Source organism: Sminthopsis crassicaudata, chromosome 2 (genome assembly GCF_048593235.1).
Source record: "Sminthopsis crassicaudata isolate SCR6 chromosome 2, ASM4859323v1, whole genome shotgun sequence".
Classification (NCBI taxonomy): Eukaryota; Metazoa; Chordata; class Mammalia; order Dasyuromorphia; family Dasyuridae; genus Sminthopsis; species Sminthopsis crassicaudata.
In genome coordinates, this window is record NC_133618.1 from 481,505,211 (window position 1) to 481,511,210 (window position 6,000).

At 32.7% G+C, this 6,000-nt stretch overlaps 1 long non-coding RNA gene across 1 annotated transcript in view; it reads left to right on the forward strand.

The window, feature by feature from the left end:
- LOC141553633 (uncharacterized) overlaps positions 1-301 on the forward strand; it is a 49,144-nt gene extending 48,843 nt beyond the window's left edge. The window contains exon 2 of the long non-coding RNA XR_012485558.1: positions 88-301. This is a non-coding gene — a long non-coding RNA (uncharacterized LOC141553633). The remainder of the gene's footprint in view (positions 1-87) is intronic.
- Positions 302-6,000: the final 5,699 nt, after the last annotated feature.

Genomic DNA, 6,000 nt, shown 5'->3' on the forward strand with positions numbered 1-6,000 from the left:
TCTATTAAAAATGGATCATCTGGTCAGAATTTAATGGTCCAAAAAGCTCCATGAGTCTAAAATGCATTATTCTCTCTCTTTTTGCAGCCAGTCTTAGACCTGAAAGGCAGAAAGTCCCAGAAAGCTTAACTAATGGACAGGAGTTTATTATTATTTCTCTACCATTGTGAAAAGAAATCTCAGTGATCACATTCTGTGTTTCCTTGCAGAGCTGCAATCATTGAGGTAGATCCCTGTCTTGATTTATTTGTTCATCTATTGTCATTAGGTAAATTTACATAAAGAATGCTGTATCTAAAAACCTGTTTCTGTTTACTCTTGAGCAGATTCCCAGATATAACTTTATTAAAATTTATTGGTCTTTGGGTTGCTTTATACAAATATTTTATTTTATCTTACATATTTCCTTGTGGTTTTTTTCTCTCTGTGAAACTTTAAAGAAAATAGGAATCTAATGTTCTAGCCTTTCTGGTCAAAGCTTCTTTTGTTATTTAAATAAAATAATGATAATAATTAGAGATCTAATCTAGTAGAATGGTATGAAATAAATGTTTCTTCCAAAATTATAGCAATATTATATACCTTAAAGTCAAAATGAAATTAAGTGTGTGTGTGTATATATGCAAGGACATATATATATATATATGTATATATGTATATGTGTGTATATATCTATATCTATATGTATAGATAGATATAGATATAGATATATATTTTGTATTCTTCAGGGGTACTTCCCAAAGTTTTACTAACATTGGTAGGTTGAATCCCCAGAGGATAGCTGACTAGTCCTCCCATCAAGATCATAAGGGTAACTAAAGGATTGGAATTTTCTAGTAATGTATATTACTATTGATTATCAGGCAGAGTTAATTAACTTTTAGAAAGGGTATTTAATTATGAGGTATATCAAAGACATTAAAGATATCAAAGAGATATCTTCTAAAACTGTGAGTACACTCTCATTTTGCATATTCAAGATGTTTAGGGTTGGATTCTGAGTATCAGTACCTCTGTATAGTTCTGAGATTTATTGTTGTGTCCAGTTTATCCTCAGTATATTTCTCAGGGCATGATGCAGAAACTGTTGTCGGGCACTCCCGATTCTGGGATAGCTCTAGATGCTCTCTGAAGCCTCCAATGTATCTCCCAAATTTACCCAGTGAAGTTGGTGTAACACTTCTTGCTTGATTTTCCTCTGGGAATTTAAAAAAAGTATTTCAAAACATCACAGTGAAAGGCTGGTACAGAGAAATGAGTGTAGACACGAGCAAAAATAGAAGAAAAAGAAAGGAGAGAAAGAAAATGGGGTTGACTTGGTCTTAGACTCTGGTATCCTATTTAGATTATTCTAATGGTACAACAAAATGATTCAAAAATGGCTTTAGGCCCCCAAATCAGTGCTTTTTCACTAATGGACTAAACTATTGCATTGAGATGGAAAGGAACAGTGATCAGCCAGCTTTGAATTCTTTACTTCAATACTTGAAATATGAATTTGGTTTCACTGCTATGTTGATGACATAGAGGAATTGACAAGAGTTTCCCTGAAGATTTGGGATATAGATATCATAGATATAACCAATGTTTATGACCTGATTAAATTTGTTATTACTTATCTTACTGTATTGTTTTAGCTAAAAGCCATTTGCTTTTGAATTCATGTGTTATTTGTGACGGGCTGATATAGCTTTTGGAGTTTCAACTATGATTTTGTTTAAATAATGACCTCAAAAGACTCTGAATCTTTGTGTAGCTAAGGAAGAGTATTTACAATTTAAACAAATGCAGGTATCATATAGTTTATAATATTAATAAAGGATATATGAAAGAATTTTATAATAATAAGTTTCCAAAATTAGTTGTGGTACACATCAACATCAAAGGATCTGGGTGAACTGTCAATTATAATTACTGTTTACACACAAACTGGCTGACTTGGTGCTATTTGACAGCTCAGTCAGCCAGTCATGGAACACTGGAATGCTAATACTTTAACCTGTCTCCTCCTCTGATTCAGCAAAAGGAAGACATTCTAGGCAGCAGTCTGAAGATGTAATGTGCTACCATTCTAGAAATACCAGAACAGTAACAGACTTTCTAGCACACTTCAGTTTGCAACTTAGTCTTCCTCTCAATGTCATCAACAAATGGATATTTTGAGATGGGGCAATGTCCAGATGGAGCCTCAGGAACCCAAAATGAAGCAATGGCCTCAAATACTCCACAGTGGTTCATACAAATTAATCATTTCCCCATATTCTTACTCAACAATTTCTACTTAATTTTTGACAAAGGAACTTGGCAAATTTAGAAATACCATATTGATTTCTTTTTGCAGATTTCCATCATTTGAAAAAATCCTTAATTCATTTTACTGCTTTGCAAAATAAAATAATTGGAAGATAATATCTATGAATGCCTAAAAAAATGGGATTATGAATATCAAAAAAGTATTTTGAATATATGGACTAAAAACCATTTTTGAATCAAATATATATTTTTAATAAAACACAATACTAGTAGATTGTATGAACAAGGGAGATAGTCCATTTTCTGTTGTATCAAAGCATTTGCCAACTATAATTTTTCAAAATGTTACTTGCAAATTATTTTAATTTATGCTTCAGTGTTTTTATGAGTTTACAATTTTATCAATATAGATTCACAATTATGATTCTTCTGAGATTGAGCGCCCATGATTTGCATCCTCATAGTGTCATTGAGATAATATTGGCATTAAAAAGATGAGCTTTTGTGTCTGGGAGCAGCTTGAGATCTTTGAATGTCTTGCATGATTTCCCAATTTTAATTTAACTTGCATTAAAAAAAAATGTTCATAGGAATGAAGAAATGGTTGAAAAAATAAACAATGATAAATGACCAAGTATCTAGGGAGGAAATTGTTGATTGTCAGGGTTTAATCAGCATGGCATAGTGGATGAAGTCTAGGATTTAGAGCCAGGAGGATTTGGATTGGAAGAATATTGGGCATTTTTCTACCTGTTTGATTCCTGGCATATAAGTGACTCTTTCTTTTTTTTTTTAATTTTAATTTTTAAAAATTAATTTTATAATTATAACATTTTTGACAGTACATATGCATAGGTAATTTTTTACAACATTATCCCTTGTACTCCCTTCTGTTCCGAATTTTCCCCTCCTTCCCTCCACCCCCTCCCCTAGATGGCAGGCATTCCCATACATATTAAATATGTTACAGTATATCCTAGGTACAATATATATGTGCAGAACTGAATTTTGTTGTTGTTGTTGTTGTTGTTGCAAAGGAAGAATTGGATTCGGAAGGTAAAAATAATCTGGGGAGAAAAACAAAAAATACTAACAATTTACACTCATTTCCCAGTGTTCCTTCTCTGGGTATAGTTATTTCTGTCCATCATTGATCAATTGGAATTGGATTAGCTCTTCTTTATGTTGAAGATATCCACTTCCATCAGAATACATCCTCATACAGTATTGTTGTTGAAGTGTATAATGATCTCCTAGTTCTGCTCATTTCACTCAGCATCAGTTCATGTAAGTCTCTCCAAGCCTCTCTGTATTCATCCTGCTGGTCATTTCTTACAGAACAATAATATTCCATAACCTTCATATACCATAATTTACCCAACCATTCTCCAACTGATAGACATCCATTCATTTTCCAGTTTCTAGCCACTACAAAAAGGGCTGCCACAAATGTTTTGGCACATACAGGTCCCTTTCCCTTCTTTAGTATTTCCTTGGGGTATAAGCCCAGTAGTAGCACTGCTGGATCAAAGGATATGCACAGTTTGACAACTTTTTGGGCATAATTCCAGATTGCTCTCCAGAATGGTTGGATTATAAGTGACTCTTTCTTAGGCTTAGTTTCTTTATATGTCAAAAGAGGAAACAATACCTATAACATTTACCTCTCAGGTTAGTGGAAAAGATAAAATGAGATATGTAAAGCATTTTGCAAAAATCTCAGTGTTACATAAATATTGACTCATCCTTTTAAAAGGCCTGGGAAAGCAAATAAATATAGATAGAAGCTATGTTTATATGAGCTCAAACATCAGAATTGAAAACTTATTGAATCATCTTTAATGTGATAACTTTAAGTGAATGACATGTACTAGTTAAACATTTTGTTTAATAGAAAAATATCATATATGTATGTTATACACACATGTGCATGTAAAAGCATATGAAGCATGATTTGACACATTTTACTACTGCATTAAATTATGTTTCAGTTCAATGCAACAAAATATAATAAATTGGTCAAATACATTAGGCTACAGAAAAGATAAATTTAACACTAAACATTAGACTGAACACATTCTTTGTTAACTCAGAAAGCACTTGATATAACCAGTGCAAGGAGCTTGTAATCTTTGAAGAACTATATAAATTCTAGCTATTATAATTTATTATTATTATTAACACTGTTTTTCAACAATATCACTATGAACATTATTAAGCATATACATGGGAATGCCAATTGATTGATTGTTCTGGCTAATAAAATGGCAGAATTTGCAGCACCTGGATTTTTTTTTTTCAAATATTCAAATTTACTAGGTTTTTTTTTTGTTTGTTTGTTTTTGTTTTTTTTGTGACTTGCCCAGGGTCACACAGCTAAGAAATGTTAAGTGTCTAAGATCAGATTTGAACTCAAGTCCTGCTGAATTCAGATTAGGTGCTCTATCCACTGCGCCACCTAGCTGCCCCCTCAAATTTACTAGTTTTTTTAATGGACATAGAACAGGAACAACCTTTGTGGAATTTGCAGATGAAAATGAATAAGAAACATAAAAAGTCCAACGATAATGTTTTAGAAAACATTTCTGAAAGATGTTAGAACTCTGATCAGTGCATTGAGCCATCAATCAAGCTTTTATTAAATTCCTACTATTTGCCAGGCATTTTGTTAACTGCTAAATTCATCATACTTGATAAAGCATACTTCCTTTCTATCAGCAAAGAGGTGTTGAACAGTATAAACAGAATAAAACATATGCACATTTTCTGACATAGCCAATATTCAGATATAGATTGCTCAACTATACATATTAGTCATAAAAGAAGGATTTGTTGGAGGGAGGAAGGAATCATTGGAAATTAACAATTTAAAAGAAAAAAATGAAAACTTTAAAGAGGTATATTATTATCTTAGACAAGATAGGGTGGTATAATGAATTGAGCATTAGACATGGAATTAAGGAAGACCTGAGTTGAATTCTTGTTTACAGAACTAAATGGCTGACTCTGAAAAAGTTTAACCTCTCTGGACCTCAGTTTCTTCATCTGTAAACTGAGAAGGTTGTTCTCAATGACATACTCTAGATTTCACCACTGTAATTCAGCTCTTTCTCCTTTCACCCATGTGATCTTCCATTAGTGCATCCTTCCTGCAATGTCCATATTAAGGACAGGTTCAGACCATCCCATCTTTCATTTTGTGGCCTTCCTTCAATACCTCATACTTAGCTTTTCAGTTCTCTTATATGTGTTGTCATTTTTGTTAAAATGCAAGTTCCTTTAAGACAGGAGCTGTCTTTCTGTCTTGTATTTGTAAACTCAGTGCTTAGCACAGTGCCTCACACATAGTACTTAATATGTGCTTGTTGACTCGACTTTAAAAGTGCTTGCCAGCTCCAGGTCTAAGGTTCTATGATATAAGGATCTTTTAAAGTGTATTCTAACACATTCAGTAATACAGGGGGAAAATGGGACCTTCTTCTGTTGTATTAATTTCTGGTAGATTCTGATATTAAACTTGGGAGGAACTTGTGATTTCCTAAGACTCATAAATGAATAATGTCCTTGCTTATATACTAGAGGTGATATTAAGTGGCCCGTATAGAGTAGGAGGGTAATCTTTCTATAAAATTGGTGTATTTGGTTTGGGGCAATTCAGTAGAGGAGTATAATTGAAGCCACCCAAAACCTAGTTCCATATTCTTTTTTCTTTCTTTTTTTAAAAATTTATTTATTTTCTTTAATAGT